Source organism: Danio rerio, chromosome 16 (genome assembly GCF_052040795.2).
Source record: "Danio rerio strain M-AB ecotype USA chromosome 16, GRCz13ab, whole genome shotgun sequence".
Lineage (NCBI taxonomy): Eukaryota > Metazoa > Chordata > Actinopteri > Cypriniformes > Danionidae > Danio > Danio rerio.
In genome coordinates this window covers 35,418,293-35,434,936 of record NC_141036.1, presented here as the reverse complement: position 1 = coordinate 35,434,936, position 16,644 = coordinate 35,418,293, and the positions used below count along the sequence as shown (strand labels likewise).

The 16,644-nt window shown below is 35.2% G+C and overlaps 1 long non-coding RNA gene across 1 annotated transcript; it reads left to right on the top strand.

Moving 5' to 3' along the window:
- Positions 1-7,151: 7,151 nt before the first annotated feature.
- Positions 7,152-9,553, top strand: LOC147833378 (uncharacterized). The gene is made up of 2 exons (XR_015512336.1): positions 7,152-7,329; positions 9,196-9,553. It is a non-coding gene; the product is annotated as an uncharacterized LOC147833378 (long non-coding RNA).
- The last annotated feature ends 7,091 nt before the right edge of the window (positions 9,554-16,644 follow it).

Below are 16,644 nucleotides of genomic sequence, written 5' to 3'. Positions count from 1 at the left end.
ATTGCAGGATACAAAAATATCAGAATATAAACTCGCAATTTTGATTATACTTGAAATTTAGATCTTTTTCCTTAGATCTGTGAGATATAACCTTGCATTTGTGAATTATGAAGTCCAGTTCTGAAGAAAAAAAGAAATAAATTGAAAATCTCAGAATTGCAAATTTGACTAAATAAATGTATTACACATTTTGTTTGGTTCATGGTCTCTTAAAGGTGCAGTTTGTAATCAAATCAAGTCAAATCACTTTTATTGTCACATCATCAGCAGCATGTGTACTATGATGAGTGAAAAGTTTAGGTGCTGGCTCCAGACAGTGCAAAACACAACTACATACTCCAAAACAAAACAAAATACTATTAGCATGTAGGATTAATACCTAGGGCTCTATTTTAATGATCTAGGCCCAAAGTCTAAAGCGTATGGCGCAAAAGCATTAAGCCTAAATCAACTTTTGCTATTTTACGGAAGGAAAAATATGGTCTGCGCCCTGGCGCATGGTCTAACACAGGGTTGTGCTTATTCACTTAATGAGTTATGGGTGTGTTTTGAGCATAACGTGTAATAAACGAATCAGAGTCTCATCTCCCATTCCTTTAAGAGTCAGTTGTGTCATGCTATGGCCCATTTGCTATTTACATGGCAAACTTTGTAAGAGGAAAAACTGAATGCTTTACTGGCAAGAAAATAGTTAAACAGACCATCTGCAGCACGAGGATGTGTGTATTAAGCAATGTGTAAGCGTTTAAACTTACATAGTTAGGCACATAACTAACGTGCTCTGCACTGAACTGTAGACCTGCTCTTAGTTGGGCAATGGTGCGGTCTTTTTCAGTTCTTCAAAATAGCACCGAACCAACAATGCACCTTAACGCTCCTCTATTTTAGACCAGCATGCCAATCAGTACACAAAGTGGTGCAAATGGATTTGCTATTTAAACAATGTGGTGCAAAAAGTGAAACCTACTGTTGCGCGGGTCTGAAAATAACAACAAATCGTGCCAAACACGTCTTGCGCATTATTGTAGCAGGTGTATAAGGGCCTGAGTGTTTAAACTAAGTATTGTGTCCTAATTCAATACATTGTTATTTTTTACCTATAGCCCATCCTCCGATGACTCCACGCAAATGCAGGTTGTCAGATTGAAGACACCAACAGGAGCAAGCTTGCCTAATGATCGATCCTTACAATGGAATCTGCCTAGCTAATCTTTACGTGTGGATTTTTTTTTCTAATAAAATAACTTTGTTATAATTTTAAATCTGTATCTTATTTCGGAGTCATCTGCTTATTTTGAAGCAGCCATTATGCCACAAAGGCAACCTGGGATGTAAAAATGTAATTGTAAACTGGCAGTGGGCAGGGTTACACAGACCAAAACAAAGACAGACACTCTGACACGGAATGCACATTTATAATGTATAAATAACTTCAGCATTGTCTTTCCAGATAAACAGCTATGTTCACTTAGCATGTTTCTTAAATAGCTGTAAACATATATGTTTAAACTTTAAAAGAATCAAAAACCTACATACAGTACCATTAAACTGCTAGCAGTGTTTGTGAAGCTGGTTTCTGGCTTCTGGAATAGCCTTAGCACTTAAAGGTGGTACTAAACGACAAGTTGGTAACAAGTTTGTTGCCTGACCAACTTAATATAGTTTTACTGAAAATGTGCTTCCCAGAATTTCCCAATTTCTTTAATCAGCCACTTGATTAACCAGCTTAATCAAGTCCTGTTGGATTTCACCATCTACACTTATAAACAACAGCAGGTGTTTAATCTCCAAAGGAACGCTTTTCTTTAACATTGCTTTTATGAGACGCAAACTATCTTACAAACTGCCTATGAGTGAAAGGATCAAGACTCGGCTGTTGACTGAAATTTGACTAAATCCACGTTAGTGGTGGCCAGAGGCTGTTTTGAGACACTTATTGTGAGTATAAACTTACAGCGTGTGTCCTCTGAGAGATAACGCTTGTGTCTTTGTGTGTATGAGAGAGAGAGAGAGAGAGCGCTGGGCATCTGAATGGAACAGTCAATGGGATTTGGACGCTCTGGTGTCTCCACGCCCTTGGCTCTTTTGTTTGGCTCTTCGATCTTCCATCTCTAACTCTTTATCTCACTCTTTTTCTTCCTGGCTTCTCTCATTCTTTCTCCCTTCCTCTCACATTCTCTCATTTTTTCCCTCTTAAAGAAACAGTTCACCCATAATCCCACATCCCCAAATCTTTCTAAACCTGTTTGATGTTATTGTTTTGGTGTAAATTCATGCAGCTCACTTAATTTTATAATGGATCCATCACATAAAGATTATCTTATTGTTCTCTGCTATTGTTGTATAGCTGTGTTAGTGAAAAATGAAAATTCTGTCATTATTTATTCGCCCTCCACTTGTTCCAAACCCGTTTAAGTTTCTTTTTTCTGTTGAACACCATTGCCATTGACTTTCATTGTATTTTTTCCTACTATAAATACAGTGGGAACCAGTTAACAGCATTCTTCATGATATCTTACTTTTTGTTCAGAAAAATAAAGCCATAAAGGGTTGGAACCACCTGAGGGTGGCTTAATACCAAGTAAATTTGAGTTTCTGAGCAAACCATCCTTTAAACCTCTGCTGTATATTTGAAGTGTTGAAAGTATACAGAAGTTACTCAATGATAATCATTTTCAAAGGAGCTCTAAAATGCCATGCTGTACCAGTTTTGACTTTATTAACTTCAAACACCGTTGACTAGTATTTCAAACCAGCGTCATAAGTGGCATACTTGAGCTGCAGGAAGAAGACTAAGACCAAATGAATCTGAAAAATGCCAAATAAATCTATTTCATTGCTTCAGAAGGCCAGTTTAAAAGTTGGACTTCTTCTATGGTGCCTTTTGAAGAAGTACAGATATGAAACACAATTCAAGTTCTGCAGGTCCTTTACTGACAATGCGTAAATGAAAGAACAAAGATATATTAAAAAAAAAATTTAATTATTATTATTTAGTTATTACACTCACTGGCCACTTTATTAAGTACACCTTACTAGTACCAAATTGGAACCCCCTTTGCCTTCAGAACTGCCTTAATTCTTCATGGCATAGATTCAACAAGTTACTAGAAATATTCCTCAGAGATTTTGGTCCATATTGACATGATAGCATTACGCAGTTGCTGCATATTTGTCGGCTGCACATCCATGATGCGAATCTCTTTTTTCACCACATCCCAAAGGTGCTCTATTGGATTGAGCTCTGGTGACTGTGGAAGCCATTTGAGTACAGTGATCCCAATTTCATGTTCAAGAAACCAGTTGCACATTTGACTTAAGGTTCAATGTGTTGTGCTTTCAGAGATGCTCTTCTGCTTTCCTCGGTTGTAACAAGTGTTTTTTTGAGTTACTGTTGCCTTTTCTATCAGCTGGAACCAGTCTGGCCATTCTCCTCTGACCTCTGGCATCAACAAGACATTTGTACCCAAAGAACTGCCGCTTACTGGATATTTTCTTTTTTCAGACCATTCTCTGTAAACCCTAGAGATCGTTGTGTGTGAAAATCCCAGTAGATCAGCAGTTCCTGAAATACTCAGACCAGCCTGTCTGGCACAAACAACCATGTCGCTTTCAAAGTCAGTTAAAGCACCTTTCTTCCTCATTCTGATTCATAGTTAGAATTGCAGCAGATCGTCTTGACGATGTCTACATGCCTAAATGGTTAGAATTTTGCGTTAACGAGCAGTTGGACAGGTGTACCTAATAAAGTGACCGGTCAGTGTACATCAAAGTAGCTATACATATTGCACAAAAGTACAATTTATTCAAATAAGGCCTATTTTTTATTTATTGGCCAAAGAAAAGGCTTATTCACAAAATAGACAAACTTAATATACTGTATGTGACCACAAGACAATGACAAAATTTTTTACATACAAATGTGAAAGACTTCAGAACTGGACAGCGCCCATGCGCTCCCATTTACTTACAGTAAGCCATGCCTGTTTGTAATTATGTAGGAACCCACTAGACGTACATCTTGACAACTGTTTTTGTTATTTACAATTTAGGTGCAAGAAGAACAGATCACTCGCTGTCAGAGGGAACTACTATTGCGCTAGTATTACGTGACTCACACTAATTGTTTGTTCCAAGTCATCTTTTACAACCTAAAGCAAATTAAAAATGACATATTTGGCAAATATATGTTTGGACAATGTGTTTCTGTGGCACTCTCAGTTCTAAATGCTGCCTCTTCCTCGAAACAACAACTGTAGGCATTTTAAGAGCAACATTTAAGAGTTGTGTTATTGTTGTTAATGGTGCAAAGACCTGTTATATGAGTAATACAAATGTTAGTAAATTGTGTTGCGTAATTCATTGAAATACTCCTCTCCTGTTTAATTTCCATCTGATTGGGAATGTTCTACAAATGCATATTTATTAAGGTCAGGTGCAAAAATAACCACATCTTTTTACAGCTATTCTTATCTGTGCCTGTCTGGTTTGCTGTTGGTAAATCTCAAGGCTCAATTAAAAATAAAATAACTAGTTTTGAACTTGTTTTGAAAATGATTTCAGTATTTTTCTAACTATTTTCAAACTATTTTCTCTGCTTTGGGTTTTTATTGTAATGTCATCTCTTAATTCTCAAAGCAAAATAAAAATAAAATATTTGTCAAAAATATGTTTGGATGATGTGTTCCTCTGGCATTATACTTAAAATTTTACATGTGGAAAAAATCTTGTACCTAATACCATGCACTTTATGTTCTATATGACGGCTCCACCTGGAAACAACAGCTGCAGTCATTTCAAGTGCAACATTTAAGAATTGTTTTTAGGTGGAAATGTTAGTAAATTGTGTTGGAAGATTCATTTAAATACTCTCTTCCCATTTAACTTTTGTCTCACTGGGAAAGTTGTATAAATGCATGTTGGAGTCAGGTGTAAAAGTAATCAATCCTTTTTAGGAGCTATTTTTCTCCGTGCATGTCTGGTAAATATCACAATTACTGTTTTATTGTAAAAAAAAAAAAAAAAAAAAAAAACAGTTTGCACTGGTGTCTGGCCAATGGTAGATGAAGATTCGTAATGAGTCTGCTTTTGGCCTCGATGAAAAAAAATAGTTTTGAGCTTGTTTTGTAAATGATTTCAGTATTTTACTTTTTTGAAAGAAAAAAAAACTGTTACTGTAGCTCACACATTCAGATTAGTTTGATTCAAATTAAACTATAGTGCATTTCTGAAAACCATAGTTAGCCAACTAAGGTCGAAAGTTGAATCATCACAGACATAGTTTGTTGATTTGGCGTTTTCCCAAATTTATCGTTCCAAGAAACATTCTCAAACTGCGCTGCAAACTTGTATGCATGCAACTACACCTCTAGAACTGTTGTTAGAACCATAGTTCCTGGTTGTGTTCTATTTCCAGTTATTCCCCCTAAGCCTTATTCATTTCGAACATACCAACATTTAAACTTGTAAGGATTTTAAAAAGACCTCATCAGTCATCTCTCTTAGATGTAGTTTGCTTTCAAAGTCTTTTTTTACAGTTTAGTTTTAGCTATCTTCATATTGACAATTTCGCTCCCTTCGCAATGCTCTTTGAAAACATCAATACCTTTTTGAACACAGCCGTGGCTCATGACGAAAGCTATAAGTGACCTATTATTTAAAAGTTTAAAAGAATCTACGTTATGTCTCCAAAGCTGGTGAAAACAAAGATATATATATATATATATATATATATATATATATATATATATATAACATACGTTAATGCTTTTAATTTATAGTAGCTTATTTATTAAGAAATGTATCTGTACTATAGGCATATAAAACATGGACCTGTTGCCTAGAACATTTCTGCAGTGGTTTGAATGTGTCAAATTGTAAAAGTAGACTTTTCAAAAAATTTAAAATAAACAAGACCCTACTTAATAATAATAATAATAATAATAATAATAATAATAATAATAATAATAATAAGGCAGTTTATTCCGCTGTGGAGACCCCGGATTAATGGAGGGACTAGGCTGACAAGAAAATGAATAATAATAATAATAATAATAATAATAATAATTATTATTATTATTATTATTATTAAGTAGGATTTATCTTAATTTCTTAATAAATAGCGTACTGTAAATAACAACCATTAACAGTTTATATGATTTAATAATAATAATAATTCGTTACATTTATATAGCACTTTTCTGGGCACTCAAAGCGCTTTACACAATGGGGGGGGGAATCTCCTCATCCACCACCAGTGTGCAGCATCCACCTGGATGACGCGACGGCAGCCATTTTGCGCCAGACCGCACACCACACACCAGCTGATTGGTGGAGAGGAGACAGAGTGATGATATGCCAATCATGATATGGGGAGGGTTAGGAGGCCATGATGGACAGAGGCCAGTGGGCAGATTTGGCCAGGATGCCGGGGTTAAACCCCTACTCTTTTTCGAAGGACATCCTGGGATTTTTAACGACCACAGAGAGTCGGGACCTCGGTTTAACGTCTCATCCGAAAGACGGCGCACACTGAGCAGTATAGAGTCCCCGTCACTATACTGGGGCATTAGGACCCACACAGACCGCAGGTTGGGCGCCCCCTGCTGGCCTCACTAACACCACTTCCGGCAGCAACCTAGCTTTCCCAAGTGGTCTCCCATCCAGGTACTGACCGGGCGCAGCCCTGCTTAGCTTCAGTGGGCGACCATGTGAGAGTTGCAGAGAGCTAGCTGCCGGCTGTATTTATATATGAGATTAAAGTGTTAGTTAAGTGATTTAATTTTTAGAATAGAATTAGGAATTTTTCATAATATTTGTAAAGGAAGCATAGGCCCCACGTATATGTGCTGTTTGAATATATTTAATTAATATGGAAAATGAGTGCATGTTGCCAAAACTAATATTGGATTTTTTTTAATGCGTGTGTATGTAAAACAATATGATTTGCACCAGGGGCGTAGATTTAGGGTGGACGGAGCGGACGTGTCCCCACCAATATCCACCAAATACTGAAATGTCCCCACCAATAATTTAATTCACTTAAAAAAAAAAAAAAAAAAACATTGCGTTGTCAATGTAAACCTAGACATGCTGAAAGGGTTAAATCATGTTCTCTCCTCGAGTTGCACCGCCCTCAAACACATATGAACATTGTGATGGGTTGTGCCTTTCCCTGCTGTCATGTGAGAGGCTGCTTTCAGATACAAGTAGCGCCAAAACAACTGCTCGGAGGTAATTTCCCGATGTGCGTGGGGTGTGTGACACGCACAAGTGAGGATGGCGGTAGCAAAAAAAGGTGGACATAAAGAGCGTTTTTCAACAAAAAGTGTAAGTCACATGAGCTCAAGTTCGCTAAACTGAATGAGTCCGTCATGATAATGCCGCTATTGCTAGTGTTTTCGCTGCTTTTATGGTCAGTTTAACGTTAAAGCAGACTGATATATTATTATACAATATTCCCTGAAAACTAAATGCAGAATAAATACCTGTAAATGTATATAACCCTGTCAGTTCTCCTAATCTCTAGAGTAACATCTCCAAGTTCGGGTGAAACAATTTGTCAGAAAAACTACAGCCTGTGCTCCATCTTTTAATAATACTATGAGACAGGCTTAATTTGTATGAAAATAAACGAAAGTGTTTATTAAACTCTCTCTTTATCAGTTCATTAACATTACACTTTTAGGCCTGTGGCCAGCTTATTGAAAGGAGGGGTTATTTGTTTTCTGAAAAACTGCACCTTTTTGCAGTTATTCATCTGATTAATTATTCATTCTTATTAATTAAGGTATAATTATTACATTTTAGTGACATATTAAGAACTAATTTTTGCTGGATTATCTTGTTGGATAGTTTGACTATTGGATATTTTTGATGTACCAAAAATATTTCCTACCATTTTGTCAAATTGCTTTATTTACACATGTGCATTTAAACTGTAAGCTTTATTACAGTTTTGTAAATAATAAAAAATACTTAGAATTAGAAATTAAAACTTTAAATTCTTAGAATAAAGAAATGAAGAGTTCAGATGCCTAAAGCTCTAAATGCCATGTAAACGAGCATTTTTTCTCAGCCTTGTATATTTATGTTCAGTTATTTCACTTTAAAGGCAATGAAAAGAACGTATTAGTCACTATAAAAGTTAAATCCACACACAGAAGTTGGAGAAAAATGCTAATTTTAGAAGAAAATATTAAATGGCATATAGAGGTTTTTGCATCTAAACTCTTCAAATATGAAAATCCCAAAAAATTATCATAATTTTCTTTGGCAAATCTGTTAAAACTTGATAAAAATTAAAAACTGAAGCCTATAGGCAAATAAAAAACTGGCCAGCGCATGATTCAACCTTCCTCAGTGAGAATTTGGCCATTTGAATGATAAGATAAATTCAAATGTAATAATAATAATCAAACTTTTGGTCTTTCAAACCACCTGAACCCCCTTGGCTAAGCGCCTGACTATTTAATTTTACTTAATAAATTGTATAAAGAGAGGATTAATTAATAATATATTTGAATAGCAGTTAAATAATTTATATTATATATATATATATATATATATATATATATATATATATATATATATATATATATATATATATATATATATATATATATAAACAATATTCATTCCCAGTCCCCACCAATGTCAAGTCCAAACCTACGCCCTTGATTTGCACAAAAATTATAGTTTAATTTTTTTTTTTTAAGAATTTGTTACTCCGCCCCATTTAGAGCATCATTATGGACTTTTTACATTATATCCAACGTGGTTCAAATGATGGATCTGCTACAAAGCAGCTATGGTTTTGGGAAACACTTGTCACTACATCATTCTTTTCCCAAACATCGCATTATGATAGTTCAGCTGCGAGTTATGTCATTGTTTGGGAAACGCACTCCTGTATCGCTCATTTTTTTACAACAATTATTGTTATAAAGCAGCATTATAAAAGTTGCATGTAATTACATTACAATGAAAATCCAAAGAAGAAAAAAATGGTTGTATAGATTGTACTCGTATATCAAGCAAATAATGTACATAGCAATTGCACAATAAAAATAAAATGTACTTTTTTATATAAGAAGTAATATTCATGTATAATCCTTCTTCAATGAAGTGATACATTTAAGCACACCCACATACAGTACATACATCTGTTTTTAATTTTCCCCATCTTTCCCTCAGCAACAGGATTTGGACCATCATCCTTTAAACTGCGCACCCTGACTGATGTCCTGGAGGAGAGCTCAGCTTCTGCTACATGATACTTTTTAAATCACTGATGTAGGATCAGCTTTCCCAACAACAGACTAAGCTTTAGACTAAGCTGAGCTTTAGACTGTAGATTAAGCAGAACATCCGTACTGTTCTGGGAACAGAGTATAATGCATACAGTACAGTATATCAACAGTGACAATGCAGTACTGGCAGTAAATGCTGTTGGGAACACTGAGTAATGTAGCTCATCTGATTCTCAGCATCAGTCACTGTTGATTTGCTACTTGTATCTCCCTCCGGAAATATTAAAGCCTTTGAATCCTTACAGCATGCAGTGGTGTGTTATTTTAGTTGCCTCTTTTACACATGCAGTCTCTGAAAATTATTGGTAAATTATGTTTAAGAGATCATGTGTAAACAGTTTTCAAGATACCATTAAAGCTGGCAATTTTTCAGCATGAGACGTAGCAACATTACTGTAAATTACCGCTATGTGTGAACAAAGACAAGGATTAATGATACTGTAGGAGAACATACTGTATGAGGGAAGAATCTGTCAGAACTGTTTACAGTAATTGCTGCTGCTTTTGCTTGTATTTCTGTATCAACATGCACTAGATAAACTTCTTATATACAGATACATACAGATTTTCCATCTGGTTTTAATGCATAGTAACTGCAGCAATATTATTATTTTTAGCGATGCTCCGATCATACTTGTCAACATTGGGATGATAAAATAATGGACACCCCAACTGCCCACTCCTCTCGGCAAAAAAAAAAAGAAAGAAAGAAAGAAATTCCTTAAATTACTATATAATATCATCTAGAGCTGTTTTATCATAAATAAACAGTTGAAACGGTCAGAAATATGGTATAATTAATATTTTTATTATTATTTTAAAAAGATACAATAAATAGCATACATTAGAAAAAGCTGCAAATAAATAATATTGTATAATGTTAAATTATATTATAAAGTTATCAAATCTGGTAATCTGTTCTTCACTGTATAACTTAAACATTCTGATTAAAGAGCACCGAATGAATCTCTCGTTTACATTATTCCTTTATTTACATTAAATAACAGAAGTGTCACTTTTAAATGCACAGATCCATAATGAAAGCATTTGATTGCTTTCCAAACTTTTATACTCATTTAAGACAAAATTTAAAATTCAAGACAAAATAAACTTTTATGTATTATGTAATAATTAATTTAAACAATTAATCTAATAATGTAATAATGCTTTTAATAATTAAAGTAACAATGTAATAATTAATTGTAATGATTAAAAAAGTAAATAAATACAGTGCTCAGCATAACTGAGCACAGGGTTTGAAAATTAATATTTTTTTCAATTTCTCAGTGAATATGGGCAATGTATTTTTGCACATTTAAACAAAACAGATTTATTAAAAATATATATTTATTAAAATATATTTTTAGTCACCAAACATATTTAAAATTTTAAAGAGAATACAATTAAATTCAAGCAATTTATTGCAAAAAAAAAAAAAATTCTTGCTTCTCTTGATTTTCCTCATTTTAAAATTTATATTTAATATTTTTCTATAACATATACATTTGGGTGTACTAGTTTTTGGACTGTTATAGTTAGTTATTTTGATAGATAAACTCCAGATTTAGCCTCAGTACTAACTAATTTAATGTATATGCACAAATATAATATTGTATAGCTTCCTATTAAAAATATGAATGTAAAAGATGTACGGTCCCACTTTATATTAAGTGGCCTTAACTAATATGTTATTACATAAGAAAATAAATACAATGTACTTACTGTGTTTATAATGTATTTGTGAACACTTGTGGTGCTTTTGAGTTGGGATAGAGGTTGGGTTATGGACAGGTTTGGTGGCATGGGTAGGTTTAAGAGTGGGTTAAGGTGTAAGGGATGGTCAACAGTGTGTTTACAAATGTAATTACAAAAGTTAATTACAGATGTAATTACATACATGTATTTAATCAAGCATAAGTACACAGTAAATACATGTATTTACACAATAAGTACATTGTAACAAACTATTAAATCCTGTGTAAGTACATATTAGTTAAGGCCACTTAATTAGTTAAGGCCACCCTAACCCTAACCCTAACTTAATATAAAGTGGGACCAGATGTACTTACATATGCTAAGCACTGTAAGTAATAAAGTGTAAATACATTTAAGAAATATATTTAACCCAGTCATTTTGTTTGTGAATTTTTTTATCCAAATTTAGGTTGAAACAATTTATTATGAAAATAATTTATTATAAAATTCTGTGTTCATGTAAATCTAAATGCTAAATTTTTTAAAATTTTAATAGTTTCATCAAACACATGGCAAACCATGTAACCTTTTGTACCATATTAAAATGCAATTATATTCTTCAACATATTTCACACCAAGAATCAACGCCATACCTATCGCTGCAATCTATTTTCCTCACCGACCCTCTCTTCCTCTCTATCTTTGTCTTTTTGTCTCTCCATCTCATTCTCTCTTCTTTCCTTCTCTCTCTCCAGGGCATTTTCTCACCCAAGATTAGACTACCTGCCTTCATCATTACACAGGCATTAAATATAGCACAATAACCTCAAGACGAAGAGCGGGGAGAGAGGTTATAAATTACACCCTTCTTTACAGACACACAGGAGAGAGAGAGAGAGAGAGAGAGAGAGAGAGAGAGAGAGAGAGAGGACACTGCTGGAATTATTTCAAGCCGATCAGTTCTGTTCTTTCTTTTTGAGTTAGGCAATAATGGAGGCCGTGAAGACGTAAACTGACTCTTGAAGACACTACACGCAGTGCTGATTAACTGCTGCTCAATGCTACACATCTCATTTAAAAAAAATCAGCATTTCTTTCTCTCAGTTCTTACCATATGATGGCCTTGTCTTGACAGTGTGTTCAGTTCGATTTACTCTGGCATTATGGCCTCTGTGATTCGCTTAGCCTCATGATGCTTTGGGGAATTGCACATTGTCTATTTTGTTTAAGGTTGTTTCAGTTTAGATCAATTCAGTTTGGTAAAAATTTCCAGTGTGTATAGTCCAGTTTAGCTCACTTAGTTTCCCTATAGCATTGCGAGAATAAGTAGATCACAGAGAGCTAATGGTTTCAATCTACTTAGTCTTTACGATGCTTTGGGAAAATTTAGCCCAGTTCACTTCTTCTATTTATATGATTCAATTTCTGCACTTTTGAAATCAATTTAGCTAGGGTTGAAGTTCTTTCAAGATAAAGAGTATTCACCCAATTTTAATTGGAGTCAGTTCTGACCTGCATCATTTAGATTAGTTCAGTTCTGTTCTGTTTATATTGTGTCATTTAGTACTCCGATACAGATTAACTTTAAATTAAGTGTTACCTCAGTTACCGTGCACTGTTCTCAGAGGTTCACTTATAAAGTAATCACAATTTTTACTTAACAAATATAATAATTTAGAATTGTCAAATTTTTGTGGTGTTTTTTGACCTCATTGGAATGATGTGTTTGAATGAGTGTGGCCAGTTGTGGGCCCATGTTAACATCCACTGCTCTGATTGGCTGACAGTATTGCATATAATCAAAGCTAAACATACAGTGAAGTAGAAGTGGGTGTAGTTTTTTTGGTCTTTTTGTGGAGGCGGGGCTTAGCCACCCAACTGTGTCATAGAGTAGAGCAAGTTCTGAAGCTTGCAGGATGTTTATATGGTAATATGAGCTTTTATATCTCAAAAGATCAATGGATTTTTGGTTTCTCAGTTGATGACCCCTTTAAAAGGTCACGAAACACCAAAACACATTTTTTGAGCTGTTGACAGTCATATATGTGTCCCACACTGCTAAAAACACTACTAGGACACATATTTCACTAAAAAGTGAAAATTGGTTGTTTTTGTGTTATTTCAAGCAAATTCGTACTTCTGGTTTGAAACGAATTTTTGAAGCTGCGTCACTGCCATAAGATCTTAGCGTGTATTCCAGCGTGTAGACTGGACGTCTGTACCTGGGAGTTCCTTATTATGTCTCTGAGTGTGCTGCGTTCATTCATGAGTATGACTTGGTTCAAACCAATCAGCGCACTCTATTATGTATGCGGTGCAACTTCATTAATATGTATGATAGCTTCCAAGACAGTTTTTATGAATTACAGTGTTCAGACGGCAGAGAGACACCACGTTGTATTGCCAAGCAAGAGAACATGAATTGTTTGAGATACGTGTCGTCAGTGTTGCGTTTATAATTTGCTGCAGTGAAGGTTTTGTTTTCACTTTCCCTCTATGAGAGCGCATATGGACTCACGTGTGGATTACAGTGCACGCGACGCGCCATAAAAATACGTGTATAAGGAACATTGTTTACCCAAGAACTTTTCTCATCTGGAAATGGTAAAATCTAGATTTGCCGCTCGTCTCCATTCAATAAACACGGGGATCCAGTTTGTGTTGATTGTCCTGTCTCTACAGATTTGGTAAGTGAGCGACTACTGGTCTTTGTTTGTTTATTCAGACGCAAAGTTAATTCGTATCGTCAGCAGTACTCTTTCAGTGTTTAAAGATGGACCTTAGTCAAATGATTTCTAAGTTACTAAAGTTTACCGTACATTTAATACCACTACAATATTATGGACTGAATAATCCTCTGTAAATGCTGCTCTACTGAGTGTAAACATGTAAGCACCACAACCAAATTTACCATCGTGAAGGATTTTTGCCGGATTTTTTCTGCACACACGGCTTTCTGACGCTACCTACCGGGTGCGGTGTGGTAACAAACATTGCATGAAAGATACACCCTTCCAGCAATTTCTCGAATCAAATATCTCATTTGTCACGAGGGGCATGAATGAAATTCCTGAATAAAAGAGCCACACTGCAGTTAAAGTCCACCATTTAATAATTTGGCAAATAATTGGATTACTGATGTCTATGTAAACACAGTAACTGTCTTTCTTCTCTGCGACTGTGTTTGTTTTGCCTGTGTGAAAATCAGCACCTGCTCAAACCGACACTGCCATTTTTATGCAAATTTTTCCATGCTCCGACACTCCCCTCTTAATATAACTGGACACGCCCACTTTCCAGTCTTTTTCCAAAGAAGAGATGTGAAAACACCCTGCTGAAACAGATTTAAATCCAATTCTGTTTTTTTTTTTCATTCAGTTCTCTTAGATGAATTAAATTCAGTACACTCCAAAAATTCTTTTGCTACTTGTTCAATGTACTGAAAAACACACAAAAAAAGAAAATAAATTATCTGAAACAACACTGTTCTTAATATTTTTTTTGTGGGACAACTTAATTGTTTAATTTCAATTGATTTATATTTGTTACGTAAATTTATTCACTTTGTATTGAATGGATGTGCATGAATGAGTTATGGAGAACCCTGTATCTTTTTTATTTTTTACAGTATAGTTTGATGCTACTTAATTGTTTTGGAATTAGTTCAGATCTCTCATTTATATTCAGATAATTTCACTGCTTTTTTATATTTAAAAACTTCAGTTTAGTTTTATTCAGATGATTGCAACCCAGGCTCATTCTGAAAACATACCAATTTTGCAATATGCAGTTCTTGTTTTTCGCGAATCTACCAGAGGCCGCTGTGTAAGCTTTTTCAGATCTCAGATTTCTCTTGTGAGTGCCATATACGTACCTGCTGTTCTAGCAAAAATACACCAGAGGCCGCTGTCGACCTACTGACTGACTGACTAACCGATTGACTGACCCACCCTCCTCCTTCCCTAAACTCAACCAACAGTGTTTTCAAAAGCACTGATTGACCTGCCCACCCACTTCCCTAAACCCAAATGACAGTTTTAAAAAGCAATCCAGAAAAAGGAAAGCCCTCACCTGATTTTCACCACGTTTTCAGATTTAACCACATTCTTACCCTGTTATTTACTTGTTTATTTATTTATTTTATTTTATTGCTTCTGTTTTTGTCTCACCTGCTTTCCGGAACTGTTTTTTACTGGTCTCAAACCCCATCGTTGTGGTCAACTTAGTGTGTATAAAGTCTGCCGACATACATGGCAAGCTACTGGACAAACTGGTAGCATCGGGAAAGCTATCCATATGGAGGCAATCGGTCAGCTGGTAAGCGCGAAAAGGAACTGCATCATACCATCCCGTATAGTTTGTTTCAAAGACAAAATGCAGTCATACACACTTCTGACTACGTAATTCGCAATCTCCAGAAATGTAAACAGGGCTACGTTTTCAGAATGAGCCTGTGTTGGATGATTACATGATGATGTTCAGGTAGCTTATACCTGAATTAAGTTAAGATCTTTCCTGTTTTCTTCAAATCGGTATTTAGGTATATTCTGTTTTATGCAAATGAAGCTCCGACAGTTCCGTTCAGTATGTTCACTTAAATGTAGGGTAGTGGAGTTTGCTGATAAGGTTAAAGCAGCAATGCTCAAATGTGCATTGCAGTCCAATGCAGTACAGCATGAGAGAGAGAGAGCAAGAGAGAGGGAGAGAGAGAGGGAGTAAGTAAAGTGTTGTAAATGTTGGTCTGTCTTCTGTGCATGTTTTCAGCTTCAGTGGGTCAGGGTGAGTCGTACTTCGAGCTGCTCTGCCAGATCAGCACTTTCTGCTCCAATCAATGCAGCCGGGCCTGCAGCAGGAAACCAGGACGGGCACCTTCCTCACACACTATAAACATACAAACACATATGGCGAATGCTCGGAAACACGTAGGCTATCTGTGAAGTGCCTGCCGGCATGATGTACGATTAGGAACCTAATCACATCAGCTAAAATCCTGTGAGATTTATGAAGCAGCATATATAGACCTACTTCACACATTTACAGTATCTAATAATAGTTACTTGTAATCTAAATTAGAATACAAAGAATTCTGTTTTTTATTATTACTTCCTCCAGTTACCCCAGACTCACCCAACCTACACCTCTAAAATAAAACAGCATATTTAGGATTTTTTCTAAATATTTTTTAATAAACAAGGACATCCCAAAAGAGAATTGTTGCTGCCCATCATTGGAAGAATGTACTGATACATACAATTAACAATGGAGGCCCTAATTTTTCACTCAAATTAACATTATTGGGTAGATTTTCTATCATATGCCAGCATGGTTCATCACACATTACTAAGTTATTACATTGAAACACAATAATAATACATTTAATCATCAGCGTCAAAGTTAAAATTTCAAAGTAAACCTTTAATTATGTTAAACGCTGCTTTGCAAAAATCAGACCCTTTTCCAGTGTTATCTTAACCTTTTCGGAAGTTCAACTAATAGTGTCTCAGGAAAGGTGCATGGAGATGATCCAGTGGAAATGAGTTTGTATCAGACTGATAAATCGTATCATTTATATATTTTTATTTTTATTATACGCTTATGTAGTCTCACCACTGCATCAGGACCTGTACTCAGCCGGTAC